Below are 17806 nucleotides of genomic sequence, written 5' to 3' on the forward strand. Positions count from 1 at the left end.
CATTCCTCAGATATCATGTTCAAAAGAGTGGAATTGACTGATGACCTGAAGTCACGATGCCTGTGCAGGAGCATGAAAATGAACCTGCTGTTACCTTTCTGATCTGAAGCTTGACAAAGATATGAAAAGCTGTGAACCCAGCCCAAAACAATAAGGCTCTGCACACTCATTTGGTGAAATAGAGGCCATTAAAGTTGTATAACCCTTCGTCCAGGCCACATCTGATGACATCAACTTCTGCTGGTGAACATAAAACAACTGGAACAACATAGCAACCACGATGACGGAGGACCAAACCAATCCTAAAGCTGTCAATATAAAGTCAGATCTGTCATTTTGCTTTCATTTGCTTTAGTTTCTCATCCTGTAGTTTGATGCTGTGATTCAACACATGAGGTCACCTCTGACTGATTGGCATTTTATGTCTGGGTTCGGCGGCCAGATGAAAATGATGTGATTACGAGAAGGACGGAGGAGTGTAACTGAAATACTCCCAGAGCGAACAGAACTCATTTGAGTGAAAATGTTATTTAATAAAGGAACAGACCACCTACATTCAGTTGGGAGGACACAATGTCTCATCCGTGTCCACAGGAAATTATAAAGACAGAGAGGCAGAGATGATTCAATTGACAGTTATTTAAAATGATGATAAGAAAAGGGAGATAATTAACAGGAAATGTGACCCAGAGTCTGTCTGTTGACCATCCATCTACTGTAACCAAACATCCCCCATAAATGAAATATTAGTAGTAAAACACCCTTTCATTGCACAGTTAAATATTAAATCAGTTTACTAAACAAATACCCCACTGGTAATTCTAAAAATAGTAAATAATGGAAAGTCGACAGCATTACATTTGTTTAAAATGTTTATACAAACAGCAAAATTAAAAAAAAAAAAAAAAAAAAAATCATACATTTTCCAAGTTATTTTCCATTGCTTGTAATGGTTTTAATGGCATTTTTTGCCAAATAATAAATGCGCATAATGGCAATGGAAACACCTTTTTAGTTTCATCTTTCCAGAAATCACGATAAAGTGATGATAGAAAAATTCTGTGATGCACGCTGAGACAAAAGACGGAGTCACTGGATTCTGGAATCAGAAGACTTTACTTGCAAGGAGTCAAGTACATACAGCAAGATGCAGCAGTTGACTGACTAACACCAGGAAATCTAAGATCTTATAAAAGAACATGAATATTACAACCATTGGTCCAAGTGTCCAAACATAATGATGATATTTACAGAATATAGTCTAATAGTCTAATATTATAATTTTCAAACAAGTGTGAAATTAGGGTATAATAGATTCTAAAAGATTTAGATTCAGCCTTAAACCAGGTATGATTGTACGATAAAAATCATCAGAATATCCCTGTGTGGGCTTGGGAACAGTTTGCCGTATCATCCACAACTGCAGCTAAAAGTAAATGCATTTTTGTATGTTCTGTTGTGGATGAAAGATTTGTAAATAGTACGAGATTTGTGAAACACTGAAATGTGGTTTTATTGACTTTTCTTCCCACAAATTTTCTTCTTTATTCTTTCATGTATGTTCTTAACTGCTTAGTCCTCTAGAGCAGGGGTGTCAAACTCATTTTCTTCCTGGGGCCACATTCAGCCCAATTTAATCTGCAGTGGGCCGGACCAGCGAAATAATAGCATGACAGCCAATAAATAATGACAACTTCAAACTGTTTTAGTGCAAAAAAATTGCATTCGGTTATGCCAATATTTACATTTACAAACTATCCAAACAAAAAGGAGGTGAATAACCTGAAAAAAATGAAATTTGTTTAGAGATATAAGTACAATTTTATCAATATTATGCCTCGACTTATCATTTATACATGTGCATTACAGATCAGATCTACAAAGGCACAAAACATTTAGTAACAGGCAGAATATTGTTAAAATTGCACTTAATTTTCTTTAGACATCTCAGGTTGTTCATATATGTTCAGGTTATTCACATTTTATTGTTAAAGGACAGTTTATTGATGTAAACGTTTTCATAATTTTATGTTTTTTTTTGCACTAAATCAAAGAGAACATATTAGTGTTGTCATTATTTATAGATTATTCTGATATTATTTTTGAGTTTGATGCCCTAATTTGCACTTTGCAAATTCATCCCGGATTGGAACGTTTTGCTGGGCCAGTTTTTGCCGCCGTGCCGCATGTTTGACACCTGTGCTCTAGAGGGTCATGGGGTTCTTGTCTCGTCTAACGTTGGGTGGAGGTGGATGTGTCACTGGTTCATCATAGAGCTGACATGTAAAGAATCACTCTCACATTCACATTCATTTAATCCCGGTTTCTCCCATTACCGGCGGCAGCCACAGTTCTGCCGGTGTTGCCATGGTAATGTTACATGATGCTTGTAGCAATATACACATGCTATATATCCACCTAAGCAGAAGAATGTCAGATAAAAGCTCAGCAAAACCAATAGATACATAGATGAAGAAATGAGTTGAAGGTAGTGTTTTAATCAGAACATATAAACTGAGATCGAATCAAGACTCAGATGATGATATAATTATTATGGTTTGATACAAGTAAAACAGTTGATTATCTAACATATTAGTGAAGTTGTAACCTTTGAGATTATTACATTTCCATGGAAAAGGGATGCATGTATTTGTCTTTAACTTTGGAAGAGACACAAACAGATGGATGGATGGATGGATGGATGGATGGATGGATGGATGGATGGATGGATGGATGGATAGATAGATAGATAGATAGATAGATAGATAGATAGATAGATAGATAGATAGATAGATAGATAGATAGATAGATAGATAATCCTGAGGGAAATTCAAGTATAGAGGGAATGCACATACGTCACTTCCCCCCTGGGCCACGCCCCTCTAAATCAGACTGAGTGGCAAAAACAAACAGGCTCAACATGGTGGAACATAGCAGTAACTACAGCGAGACCGGGAAAAATGTGGAATATAACATGAAATTAAAGACAATTGGACTGGACATGGATCCGTACAACTATCAAATAACAAGTGGTCTACGAACATTGATATGTGGACAGAAATCACGTATCCTGACATTTATATGAACCTGATTTCAACGCTGGGAAAATACCCAATGCAAAGGCTGAAAGCATACAAAAGCCAAGGAGTTGTTGACATCCTCGTCATCGTTAACTAAAGGATTACAGCTGGTGAGTGTTTACAATTCAACATACTTTTGTTTTTGAGGTTTAATGCCAGTGCAGACGTATTTTCATGGCGGTGATTGCCAAGGCAAAGGCCCAGCAGTAGTGCTCACAGTTCACTACTGATTTACTGGAGTTGAACCCTTAGTACTGACCCAAGTGAGTGAATGATCTACTGGTACTGTGGATATTTAAGCATAGTTAACATCAAATACTTGATACAACACAGCTACAACTGCTTTGTGCTAGAGTACCCCCTTATTTGGAAAACTAGGTTAGCCTCAGTTTAAGCTAGTTTACAAATCATCAAAAATGTTTCAGTTATCAAATAACTGAAACTAAATGACAGATGCTAACATTAAGAGCTTTACTAAGGAGTAATGTTAGCCAAAACGATATGTAATTTAAGGTATGATTTTACGCAAAAACAGCATAAATTAACGTTACCTGACATGAAATGCTAACCACAAATCCAGGTTTCGTTGCCTGGATTCCAGTTATTTCTATGAATTGCAGCGATCCGTCTGCTTCTTCTGTCTTTGACTTTAGGTCGCCGCTAAAACGATAGCTCCGAGTGCTTTTTAAACCTATTTGTGCAATCAATGACACAACAGCTCTTCCCCATTTTTTAGATTGTTCTAAAGTTTTCGCAGTATTCAAACCAAAGCCGCTACTCATCTCCCTCTTTCTGCCACTCAGTGGACGGAACCACGGTGACTTCCGCTAGCGGTGACGTCACATGCATACCCTCTATTCAGCAGGTTTGCATACAGCACAAGAAGACAAAAAACAAACAGACCAAAACACAACAGTGGGTTAGTAGCCAGGTTGACATTAAGGTTAGTATATATTTATATTATTTACACATTTCAGGGCAGTGATATAAAGTGAATCAGTGATTTAAGTGTAACAGTTATTTAAGTGATCTACGGTGGTTCGAAAAGTAGGTGTAGTCCAACTACAATTGTCAAACAACAGAACACAATCCAACTAGAAGCACTCGGAGAGGGCAGACCTCCGCCAAGGCTGATCAGTGGCGCCCCCCGTGGGCCCCCCCACCCCCGATCACCACCAAAATTTAATCATTTCTTCCTTATCCCATTTCCAACAAACCCTGAAAATTTCATCCAAATCTGTCCATAACTTTTTGAGTTATGTTGCACACTAATGGACAGACAGACAAACAAACAAACAAACAAACAAACAGACAAACAAACCCTGGCAAAAACATAACCTCCTTGGCGGAGGTAAACAACAAGCACTTAATCAGTCTAGCAGTCTGAGGCCAACGTATTGTCATGAATAATTTAATAAAACAACAGACCAATCAGACAAACTTGGCAGTGCTAAGCTAACGCTAAACAGATCCAACAGCACAAGTATTAAAACTCTAATGATAAAATTCACAGAACAAGGCAAAGTAGAATAAAAATAAATGTCACATTATGAAAAGATGATGAATGCTGTTTTACCTTTGCCATTTTCCAATCATAACTTATTTTTTTTATGAATGAAAATCCATTGTTTTGTGTTACATTGAAATGATAGCATCTGGAAACAAATGACCCTCGGCTTCACAGGTTTTAACCTATGAAGTGTTTTAACCTACAGATGGTGGGAGGAAGTTGGACAGAACCCACACAGACATGGGGCCCAGATTACCCAGCACTACCATCTAACCCAGGACCTTGTAGCTTTGAGGCGACAGCGCTAACCACTGCCTCACCATGTCGCCTGAACATGCTTATTCCTGCTTTTAGCCTGATGTTACTGCAGGATTTACAACTTCTGTCTTTTTTTTCACCTCCAGAGGTTGCACCTTTGTCATTACTGTTTAGCCTGTTGCAACTTTCCATCCATCAATTTTCTGAGCCTCTTTACCAGTTAACCTGTGAAGTGTATGTCTTTGGAAGGTGTGTGTGTGTGTGTGTGTGGGGGGGGGGGGGGGGGGGGGTTGGAGAGAACCCACACAGACAGAGAGAGAACATGCAAACTCCAGAAAAGCTCAAATCAAACCCATGACTCTCTTACTGTGAGGCGATAGCGCTTACCAATACGCCACCATAGTAGTAGTAGTAGTAGTAGTAGTAGTAGTTTATTCGGTCGTTAATTACTTTAAACAACAAACAAAAAACAACATATCCATTGTTCCATATACAATGCAACCGAAAGGGTTCAGGCCAGTGTTTTTCAACCTTGGGGTCGGGACCCCACATTGGGTCGCCTGGAATTCAAATGGGGTCGCCTGAAATTTCTAGTAATTGATAAAAAAAACAAAAAAAAAAAAAACAAAAAACAAATTACAAATAAAATAAAAAATATATTCTGAGTTGAGAGAGACAATCCCAATACATAAAAGACATGACGAACTGTGAAGCTGAAACTGAAGCACTGTGGTACTGTTATCTGTCAAATGTTCATTGTGGTCAGTTTCAGATGCTGCAGCTCTTTCATAATTCATAGTTTGAGTTCTTGTTTGTTCAGTATTAATTGTCAGCCTTGTAAATCCAAGCTGGACTGACTGTACATATCCTGAGCAAGGAAAATCAAATTCTCACTTTGTGCAGTAATCTACACCTGGCTTTTCTCCCTCTGTCCATAATAATATACATTATATAGACTAAATGTCATCTAAAATTAATGTTTATTAGCAACATAGTATAACAAACTATTACATGATCAAAAACAAATTAATTTTAGCAAAAAAAAAAAAAAATTCTCTGTTTTAAATGTCTGGTGATTTAATGGAAAAAACGACATTACCCACTTCTGTTTTTTTGACATTTAGTAAATACTGGTAAAGATTTGCGCAGATGTCCAATGGAAAAGCGACTAGTTATGCAAAGTAAGTAAACAAAAGCAACAATGTAATAATAAATATAAGATCGATATTAAGATCTAAATATAATATATTTCGATCAATTCGCCCAGCCCTACTGCTCACTGGCTGTAGTTGACATGATCCCAAACGGAAGCAGATTGTGAGAGTATTGAGTACAGAGAAGCACAGTGTGTAACCATAACAGCCACATCATCTCCATAGCACAGAGGAATGTGGAGCGTCACACTGGACATGGTTGGACTTCTGCTCTCTCTCTCTCTCTCTTTCTCTTGCTGTGGATTTGTGTTCTGCCCTTGAGTGATGTCAGCAGCTGTGTGTTTGCGACAGATGAAACGCTCAGTATCCTCGGTTGTGAGATCATTTCATCAACAAAATCTGGAGATGCACGCCCAAAAAGTAGCAGAGAGCAGATCAGTTACAGGCAAAAGGAAATCCACTGATCCCTTTTCAATGTTCTCTGTCCGGTTTCCTCTGGTGAATTTGTCACAGCAGTGTGGACTGAATCTCTAATGTAGAATCTCTTTAGTCAAAACAAATAGAACGAGAAATGAAGCATGGAGGCTTTAAGTGACATCATGATGGAAATAACAAAAGTTGGGTCAACAAACTGTTATACACATAAGGGACAGTGTACGATAAATGATACAGTCTACTCTCATTATACCGCCAACTTCCGTTCACGGCCAAATTGGCGGTATAGCGAAAATGGCGTTACAACGGGTTGTGTCCATAATGTGCATGTCTTTACTATATGATGTCTATGCTGCCTCCGTTAACCCGTTCTAATTGCGTTTCTAAATAAATCTTGATTCTGTTATGTTGTAAGGGATCATTTAAAGTGGGGAAACATTTTAAGCATTATTATACCGTGTCGGGAAATGACACCCCATCATCTTGAGGCTTTGGCTTAATCCCACGTCCTCTTCCTGACATCCTGACCTACTGAGTGTTCTGCGATAAATGAACGGTGGCCGTTCCGTAGACCTACTCGTAGCTTGTCGCGATCAGCGTCTGGCGCGTTTGTTTCAGTGCATTGTTAAAATTTATGTGTACTCGATGGCAATCACGCTGGCGGTATAACGGTCGGGAAATCAATGGTATAAGTGTTGTTTGTGCATGGAACTGGGCTGGCGGATGGTGATAGGCGGAAATGGCGGTATAACGGCGGGCAGTTTAACGAGAGTAGACTGTACCAGGAAATGAGGTCATAGGCTGACCTTTTAATGATAGTACCTAAAACTAACATTCTCAAAATGTAATTACATATTTTGAACATGACCTTCGTAATTTAGAATTTGTTGTAAATTTGATCATTTTATTTGGAACATTTCATATACACAAACATAAATATACCAAAACACACCCAAATTTTAAATTCTTCCTAATGGAATTTGAAAAATATATTAAATCTTTAGAATTTATCTTAAAAAAAAAAAAAAAAAAAAAAGCCCTAACACTCTGGCAATTTATAAACAATTTTTTAAAATAGTCTGAAATCTCTGATGCATTTATTTATTTATTTTTGTTAGATATGTTATTTTTATTTATTTTTTTATACTATTATTTATCTTTTCTGCTTTGTATCTTTAAATCTATGCATTATTTTCTTAAATTTATTTGTTCAAATGCTTATTCTTTTTGACATCTTGATGTTTGATTGTTCAAAATATATGTCTTGTATCCCCAAATATTTTCAGTAAAATAATAATGATGACGATAATAATAATAATAATAATGATAATAATAATAATAATAATAATATAATTTTCACTGTATTGTTCACTGTTGTTGTAGCAGTATTATTTCTGTATTTCCCAAAACCCACAGATGAGCTGTCGGCGAATGAGAATTTTTTTTTTTTTTTAATTTCATTGTATTTCATCAGATTATTACATATACAGTGGTGTGCAAAAGTCTTATTCCACCTTTATCTGTCTTGTTTTTCACATATGTATTTCTCATTTTCTTTTCTCCAGATACAAGAAAATACAGGAAACATATGTGCAGCCTTAAAGGAGAGATATTTTGCTTTTTTAAATGGAATTATGCATTTTAAAACATTTCCCTGTGGTCTACATAAACTGTAAATGCTCTGTTTGGGTCTGAATTCTTCATTAATTCAACTCCACAGGTCCATCTTCAACCCTATTTCTGAGTAATGACACCAGAAAGGTTGTTTTGAGCGCTGGCCCTTTAAATGCATGACCCCACCCCCTCCAGGTTGTTGGCTGTGCTGCTCTGTCCCATTCAGCCACTTGTGTTTATTAATCCAACCAACAACTGAACATTTTAGATAATCAACTCGAAATTTGGACGTATTTTCAGTTTTTACTACATCCGTTGCTGCTGATAAACAATTATAGCATACTTGGAGAAATGTTCATCAGAAGTCTTGACCTTTTATGTGCAAATGTCGTGATGTAACTAGTTATAAAACAAAACAAATTAAGCAGTAATTAAAACGGGTTGTAGAAATCCACTCGATTTTTGCCGGAATGAATATAAAAATAGTTTTGCAGCACCTGGAGGGTTCAAATTCAAACTTTATGAACTATTAGGGTCCAAACACACAACCAAACACACAAATAAATGTAAGATGAGATGAGATGAGATAACATAACATAACATAGGATAAGATCAGATAAGATAACATAACGTAACATAGGATAAGATAAGATAACATAAGATAGGATAGGATAAGATAAAATAACATAACATAAAATAAGATAAGATAACATAAGATAGGATAGGATAAGATAAGATAACATCACACAACATAAGATAGGATAGGATAAGATCAGATAAGATAACATAAGATAGGATAGAATAGGATAAGATAAGATAACATAACATAGGATAATGTAAGATAACATCCATCCATCCATTCTCTTCCGCTTATCCGGGGCCGGGTCGCGGGGTTAACAGTCTAAGCAGGGATGCCCAGACTTCCCTCTCCCCAGACACCTCCTCCAGCTCTTCCGGGGGGATCCCGAGGCGTTCCCAGGCCAGCCGAGAGACATAGTCTCTCCAACGTGTCCTGGGTCTTCCCCGAGGTCTCCTCCCGGTGGGACATGCCCGGAACACCTCCCCAGGGAGGCGTCCAGGAGGCATCCGAAACAGATGCCCGAGCCACCTCAGCTGGCCCCTCTCGACGCGGAGGAGCAGCGGCTCTACTCTATGTTATGTAAGATAACATAACATAGGATAAGATAAGATAACATAACATAAGATGGGATAAGATCAGATAAGATAACATAACGTAACATAGGATAAGATAAGATAAGATAACATAAGATAGGATAGGATAAGATAACATAACATCACACAACAAAAGACAGGATAGGATAAGATCAGATAAGATAACATAAGATAGGATAGAATAGGACAAGATAAGATAACATAACATAGGATAAGATAAGATTACATAACATAGGATAAGATAAGATAACATAACATAAGATGGGATAAGATCAGATAAGATAACATAACGTAACATAGGATAAGATAAGATAACAACATAAGATAAGATAAGATAACATCACAGAACAAAAGACAGGATAGGATAAGATCAGATAACATAACATAAGATTGGGTAGGATAGAATAGGATAAGATAAGATAACATAACATAGGATAAGATAAGATAACATAACATAAGATGGGATAAGATCAGATAAAATAACATAACGTAACATAGGATAAGATAAGATAACAACATAAGATAAGATAAGATAACATAAGATAGGATAGGATAAGATAAGATAACATCACACAACAAAAGACAGGATAGGATAAGATCAGATAAGATAACATAAGATTGGGTAGGATAGAATAGGATAAGATAAGATAACATAACATAGGATAAGATAAGATAACATAGGATAAGATAAGATAAGACTAGAAGCACTCGGAGAGCGCAGACCTCCGCCAAGGCTGATCAGTGCCCCCCCCACCCCCCACCCCCCGTGGGCCCCCCCACCCCCGATCACCACCAAAATTTAATCATTTCTTCCTTATCCCATTTCCAACAAACCCTGAAAATTTCATCAAAATCTGTCCATAACTTTTTGAGTTATGTTGCACACTAACGGACAGACAAACAGACAAACAAACAAACAAACCCTGGCAAAAACATAACCTTCTTGGCGGAGGTAATAAGATAAGATAAGATAAGATAAGATAAGACATTTCAGTACTCTACAGTGCACCACAATAGAAATTTACCCCCAAAGTTCCTGTTTTTTGTCTGTGAATGTTTGCGTCCTGTGTCAGTCCAGCTGTCTTCTTCTATGTGTGTCTGTTTTGGTCTGAGGTATGAACAGCCTGTCCTGGTGTCACACACAGAGGCTGATAAATGGAGCTGAATTATCATCATTCATAACCCAATGCCCTAATTACATCCGCAGACCTGTACTGAGCAGTTCTGAGCCCGACAACATGATGGGTGTGTTTGTGAACAGAGGTGGGGTGGGGGTGGGGCTGGGTGGATCGGACTTTATAAGACTGACAGCGCTGACCCACCTCCTACTGATCCGATGATGTGACCTCAGACCCAGCATCTCCATAGCTCAAGAGATTAAACGGCAAAGAATGACCTCAAACAATCCGGTCACATGAGGCGAGTCTAAGGAGACGTAACAAGAGGTGTCGACAGTCCACAAGTTCAGACGGTAAAAGGTAAAAGTACGGGTTCAACTCCTAAAAGTGGAAAAGTACAGGCTCTGAAATGGGTTTGATGCAACAGATAATACAAAAATATATTTAAAAATATACCTGGATACACTGCAGTTGCCTATTTACTAAATGTAATCTAAAATTCGCGTTTATTTGCAACGTAGTATAGCAAACTATTACATGATCAAAAACATTAATTTTAGCAAAAAAATGAGTCTTGATGAGTTTTAAATGTCTGGGGTCGCCAGAAATTAGTGTTGTTAAAATGGGGTCATGAGCCAAAAAAGGTTGGAAACCACTAGTATATTAAAAAAAAAATACCTGTTGATCCACTAATCCTATGTAAATACATAGAAAAAAAAAAAAAAGCGTAAAATACAGTTTGTCATCTTTTCATGGTCATCAGATATGACCCATTTGGACGTTCAGAGGCTCTCTAGTTACCTTGGTGACACCGTCATCTTCTACAACATTAATTTGCCAATAAAACCCATGGAGTTTGGTCACTGACAGTGGATGGACACACTGGGTTTATGTTCAGTTAACCCTTTCATGCACGAATTATGAGAACCTTAATCAAATTTTTTTCCTGAGTGTTTTTATTCCTCTTTAGGCATGAAAAAAAAAAACAATGCGACTGAAAATTTTCTTCTGAAAAATAAATAAAAAAATAAAATAAGTAAAATAAAAATAATAATTTAAAAAAATAATAATAATAATGAAAAAAAATTCTTATGAGCGTATTTTTCATGAAGTTGCAAAAATGTCCACCCAGCTGGACACCACACGTTTAATTTTTGATGCACAGAAACATGTATTTACTGATAAATTGTGTGAAAACTATGGGGAGGGCTTGTGATTCGGGGGGTTTATGCTCAGGAGAAATCTACATAATGTCACCAGTTCATGTCAGAAAAGATATGTACTGTCTTAAAACTTAAATAAAGATATGTGTAAAAAAAAAAAAAAAAAAAAAAAAAAAAAGAAAGAAAAGAAAAGAACTACAAAATCCATGAATATAGAAGAGAACACCTGTAGAATAGCTGTCCACTGGAGTGACCACTATGCATGAAAGGGTAAATGATATATTTGCTGGAAAACTCCATTTTTCTTCAGTTTTTTCTGTTTCTGATACAATAACCCACAACTTTGATATGAACTTTTTTATAAACATCTATTAGTGAATTAAATATAGGGAAATACATGATTGTCTCTGAAAAATGGCAAAATACACAGGATCATATTATTGTTATTATTATTATTATTATTATTATTATTTTTTATGTTCAGTTAATGACATATATAACTGAAAAGTCACATTTTCTTCAGTTTTCTCTGTTCTAATATACACTGAACAAAAATATAAACGCACCACTTTTGTTTTTGCTCCCATTTGTCATGAGCTGAACTCAAAGATCTAAAACTTTTTCTGTGTACACACAAGGTTTATTTCTCTCAAATATTGTTCACAAATCTGTCTAAATTTGTGTTAGTGAACACTTCTTCTTTGCTGAGATAATCCATCCACCTTACAGGTGTGGCATATCAAGATGCTGATTAGACAGCATGATTTTTGCACAGGTGTGCCTTAGGCTGGCCACAATAAAAGGCCACTCCAAAATGTGCAGTTTTATCACACAGCACAATACCACAGATGTCACAAGTTTTGACTGTGCGAGGAAAATGGTGGTCACACCAAATACTGACTGGTTTTCTGAAACCCCCTGGACCACCCAATACAGTAAAACTGCACATTTTAGAGTGGCCTTTAATTGTGGCCAGCCTAAATCACACCTGTGGAATAATCCTGCTGTCTAATCAGCATCTTGATATGCCACACCTGTGAGGTGGATGGATTATCTCAGCAAAGGACAAAGGAGAAGTGCTCACTAACACAGATTTAGACAAATTTATGAACAATATTTGAGAGAAATAGGCCTTTTGTGTACATAGAAAAAGTTTTAGATCTTTGAGTTCAGCTCATGAAAAATGGGAGCAAAAACAAAAGTGGTGCGTTTATATTTTTGTTCAGTGTAATAACCTTTGAATTTACTCTGACTACTCTATAGGAAAACACCAGATTTTCACTGAAAATTTTAAAATGCAGAGGATAAAATAATAATAAATGGTGATAAATCACTCAAGGAAGGTTAAACCACAGATATAGTTTTAGGCCTTTAAGTGTTGAAACTAAATGAATGAGCCTGAAAATGGAAGGAGTAGAAGTACAAATATACAGTCTGTTTTTAAATGTATGGAACAAAAGGGTAAAAAAAAAAATCAATTACGGGCACCTGAGAATGGTACTTAAGTGCAGTAACAAAGTATTTGTACTTTGTTACTTCCCACCTGTGCCCAGTATTTAACAGATAACACACAACCGTCATAATCTGTGTGAATACAAACCCATCAGTAGATCATTCAGATAAAGTTGGTTGCTCACAGTGATATTTACATTACCCAGTAGCAAATGTCAGCCTCTGCGGGTAATTCATTCCATGCAGACACACACAGCTGGGATGCTGTTTTGCAGGTCGCTGTGGAGACGGCGGGGAATGAGAAAGGGATGGTGGGGAAGTAGGAGGGGGACGTGAACGGGAATTTAGGCTTTGCTTTCATCAGACCCACACTGACATCTATTCAATGTGTCTGTATTGTTAAAACATCGAAATAACTCGGGATGAAAAAGTCTTGCTTCATTCTGGATTTTCTTGTGTCAGAAGAGATGAAAAGGATGTAAAAGATACAAAATGAAAATGATGTAAAAGACTTAAAAAAAAATGTAGGAAGATGTAACAGGACAAAAAAATGATGTAAAAGGCGTTAACGATACATGAAAGGGAGATTGAAGAACAGAAGAAAGGCATCGGAATGTCTCAGGTTCTGCTGCTGACACTGAAAACTGATCAGATTAAAGTTAGCATTCCTTATTTTCAGCTAGTGGTTTTATTTATTTAATTTCAAATTACAAAAGTTTAATAGTGTTTACATTGTGAGGTTCAATTAACTTCGTATGTGAACAGCTTGCAGAAATATCCTTCAAATATTTACTTTTTAATCATATATTTCAGTACTTTTTTAACTTCTACTGCTGTAAAAAATGTGAACTTCTTCTTTTCTACATTAATAACTGCAAAAAAAAAAAGATGTAAAAGGCGTTAACGACACATGAAAGGGAGATTGAAGAACAGAAGAAAGGCATCGGAATGTCTCAGGTTCTGCTGCTGACACTGAAAACTGATTAAAGTTAACATTCTTTATTTTCAGCTAGTGGTTTTATTTATTTAATTTCAAATTACAAAAGTTTAATAGTGTTTACATTGTGAGGTTCAATTAACTTCGTATGTGAACAGCTTGCAGAAATATCCTTCAAATATTTACTTTTTAATCATATATTTCAGTACTTTTTTAACTTCTACTGCTGTAAAAAATGTGAACTTCTTCTTTTCTACATTAATGACTGCAAAAAAAAAAAAGATGTAAAAGGCGTTAACGATATATGAAAAGGAGATTGAAAAGCAAAGAAAAGGCATCGGAATGTTTCAGGTTCTGCTGCTGACACTGAAAACTGATTAAAGTTAACATTCCTTCTTTCCAGCTAGTGGTTTTATTTATTTTATTTCAAATTACAAAGGTTTAATAGTGTTTACATTGTGAGGTTCAGTTAACTTTGTACGTGAACAGCTTGCAGAAATGTCCTTCAAATATTTACTTTTGAATCATATATTTCATGGATATTTCAGTACTTTTTTAACTTCTACTGCTGTAAAAAATGTGAACTTCTTCTTTTCTACATTAATAACTGCAAAAAAAAAAAAAGATGTAAAAGGCGTTGACGATATATGAAAAGGAGATTGAAAAGCAAAGAAAAGGCATCGGAATGTTTCAGATTCCGCTGCTGACACTGAAAACTGATTAGATTAAAGTTAATATTCCTTATTTTCAGCTAGTGGTTTTATTTATTTTATTTCAAATTACAAAGGTTTAATAGTGTTTACATTGTGAGGTTCAATTAACTTTGTATGTGAACAGCTTGCAGAAATATCCTTCAAATATTTACTTTTTAATCATATATTTCAGTACTTTTTTAACTTCTACTGCTGTAAAAAATGTGAACTTCTTCTTTTCTACATTAATAACTGCAAAAAAAAAAAGATGTAAAAGGCGTTAACGACACATGAAAGGGAGATTGAAGAACAGAAGAAAGGCATCGGAATGTCTCAGGTTCTGCTGCTGACACTGAAAACTGATTAGATTAAAGTTAACATTCTTTATTTTCAGCTAGTGGTTTTAATTTATTTAATTTCAAATTACAAAGGTTTAATAGTGTTTACATTGTGAGGTTCAATTAACTTCGTATGTGAACAGCTTGCAGAAATATCCTTCAAATATTTACTTTTTAATCATATATTTCAGTACTTTTTTAACTTCTACTGCTGTAAAAAATGTGAACTTCTTCTTTTCTACATTAATAACTGCAAAAAAAAAAAAAGATGTAAAAGGCGTTAACGACACATGAAAGGGAGATTGAAGAACAGAAGAAAGGCATCGGAATGTCTCAGGTTCTGCTGCTGACACTGAAAACTGATTAAAGTTAACATTCTTTATTTTCAGCTAGTGGTTTTATTTATTTAATTTCAAATTACAAAGGTTTAATAGTGTTTACATTGTGAGGTTCAATTAACTTTGTATGTGAACAGCTTGCAGAAATGTCCTTCAAATATCTACTTTTTAATCATATACTTCATGGATATTTCAGGACTTTTTTAACTTCTACTGCTGTAAAAAATGTGAACTTCTTTTTTTTTTACATTAATGACTGCAAAAAAGATGTAAAAGGCGTTAACGATATATGAAAAGGAGATTGAAAAGCAAAGAAAAGGCATCGGAATGTTTCAGGTTCTGCTGCTGACACTGAAAACTGATTAAAGTTAACATTCCTTCTTTTCAGCTAGTGGTTTTATTTATTTTATTTCAAATTACAAAGGTTTAATAGTGTTTACATTGTGAGGTTCAATTAACTTTGTACGTGAACAGCTTGCAGAAATGTCCTTCAAATATTTACTTTTGAATCATATATTTCATGGATATTTCAGTACTTTTTTAACTTCTACTGCTGTAAAAAATGTGAACTTCTTCTTTTCTACATTAATAACTGCAAAAAAAAAAAATGATGTAAAAGGCGTTTACGATATATGAAAAGGAGATTGAAAAGCAAAGAAAAGGCATCGGAATGTTTCAGATTCCGCTGCTGACACTGAAAACTGATTAGATTAAAGTTAACATTCCTTATTTTCAGCTAGTGGTTTTATTTATTTTATTTCAAATTACAAAGATTTAATAGTGTTTACATTGTGAGGTTCAGTTAATTTTGTACATGAATAGCTTGCAGAAATGTCCTTCAAATATCTACTTTTTTATCATATGCTTCATGGATATTTCAGTACTTTTTTAACTTCTACTGCTGTAAAAAAAAAAAAAAAGAACTTCTGCTTCTTTTCTACATTACTAACTGCATTTCTACTGGATTGAATGCATGGACTTTTTGCACCTCTGATAACACTGGGACTGAACTCACTTTTCCTGCTGCAGAATTCAACTGTGAATTGAGAAGATCTTTATCATCAAAGATTTGTACATACTCTTGCATATTTGCGCAACAACGGTAATAATATTTGCAGTCAATGTCTTACCACTGTGACAGTATTTTGCATCTTGCACAATCTTGTTTTTTTTTTTTTTTTGCACTTGGTACACTTACTTTTTGCACAGAGTACTTGCTTTATTTTATTTTACCTATTTCTTTTTCCTTATACAGTTTACTTCCTTTATTACCTTTTAGTTTAGTTGAAATTGTTTTAATTGTACCGTTTGTTGCCTTTAAATGTATTTTAGTTTAATTGTTTACGTTTGTTGTGTGACAGGAACTCGGAAAGAATTTTATTGCTCAGTGTATATGCCAATAAACTTTTTGAATCTTGAATTTTGGTGGAGGAAAACAAAACCGCACTCTATCATGTAATTTCCAAGTGTCTAGCAGCACATAACATGTCTGACCTTGCTCTGACATCTGGTTGTCGCAGAGAAACAATGTATTTGCACCACTACCCTTTAAGTGACCTTTGACCCCAGGGCCAGGACGTAAAGGTCAATGTCTTTTCACATCACAGTCATGATAGATTAAAGTGTGACTGCTGGTATGGATTGAAACATGAGGTTTGGAACAATCGGAATATTTACACACAGATCCCATTTGTTTCTAACTAGAGTATATTTTATTTTTCACAGCTCAGTGTCTCCATCTACTGTTGAAATGCTGGATAAATCAAGGCACACTTTTTTTTGCTGTTATTATTGGAGGTTTTTCTATAAAATTTCATGTAATCTTCCACTTATATTCCATGCATTGATTAATAAAACTAGTTGAAGTTAAGAGAACTATGCAGATTTTTTTTTTGTTCAAAGTGTTTTTATTACACATTGAGTCATCCACAAAAGCATAACACAGTCTATGCATGATGCAGATTTGACATACTTGTAATTTTTTTTTTTTACCAACGCTAAGAAATTGACATACAGTTGCAGAAAAAAATATTAGACCAACCCTTGTTTTCTTCAATTACTTGTTCATTTTAATGCCTGGTACAACTAAAGGTGCATTTGTTTGGACAAATATGATAATAACATCAAAAATATCTCAAAAGGGATTAATTTAAGAGCTGATTTCTACTATTTTCCATGTTTTCTTGATAATAAGCAAAATCTCTTCAGTTCTTACATTAATAGCTATGACATTGTACTGACAAAAACAGTGCTTTTAGGCATTCCATGTTTTCTTTTCTGTCTGTTTTAGTCACATGATACACACAGGAGTTAGGACTTGATTGCATAAGCGTTGTTTTTGATGACTTTTGATGGTCTAATTATTTTTTTTTAGACAGTATAACTCCTGTCAAGCTGAAAATTAGATATAAAAGTAATAAGTAATAGTGAAAAAAGTAAAGTAGTATTTTACACTACAAGGCCTATATATATATATATATATATAAGCACTAACTTGTTATGATGAATACTTACTAGATGTCCAGGTTTACACTTATTTGTTTA

Source organism: Sphaeramia orbicularis, chromosome 1 (genome assembly GCF_902148855.1).
Source record: "Sphaeramia orbicularis chromosome 1, fSphaOr1.1, whole genome shotgun sequence".
In the NCBI taxonomy this organism is placed as follows: Eukaryota; Metazoa; Chordata; class Actinopteri; order Kurtiformes; family Apogonidae; genus Sphaeramia; species Sphaeramia orbicularis.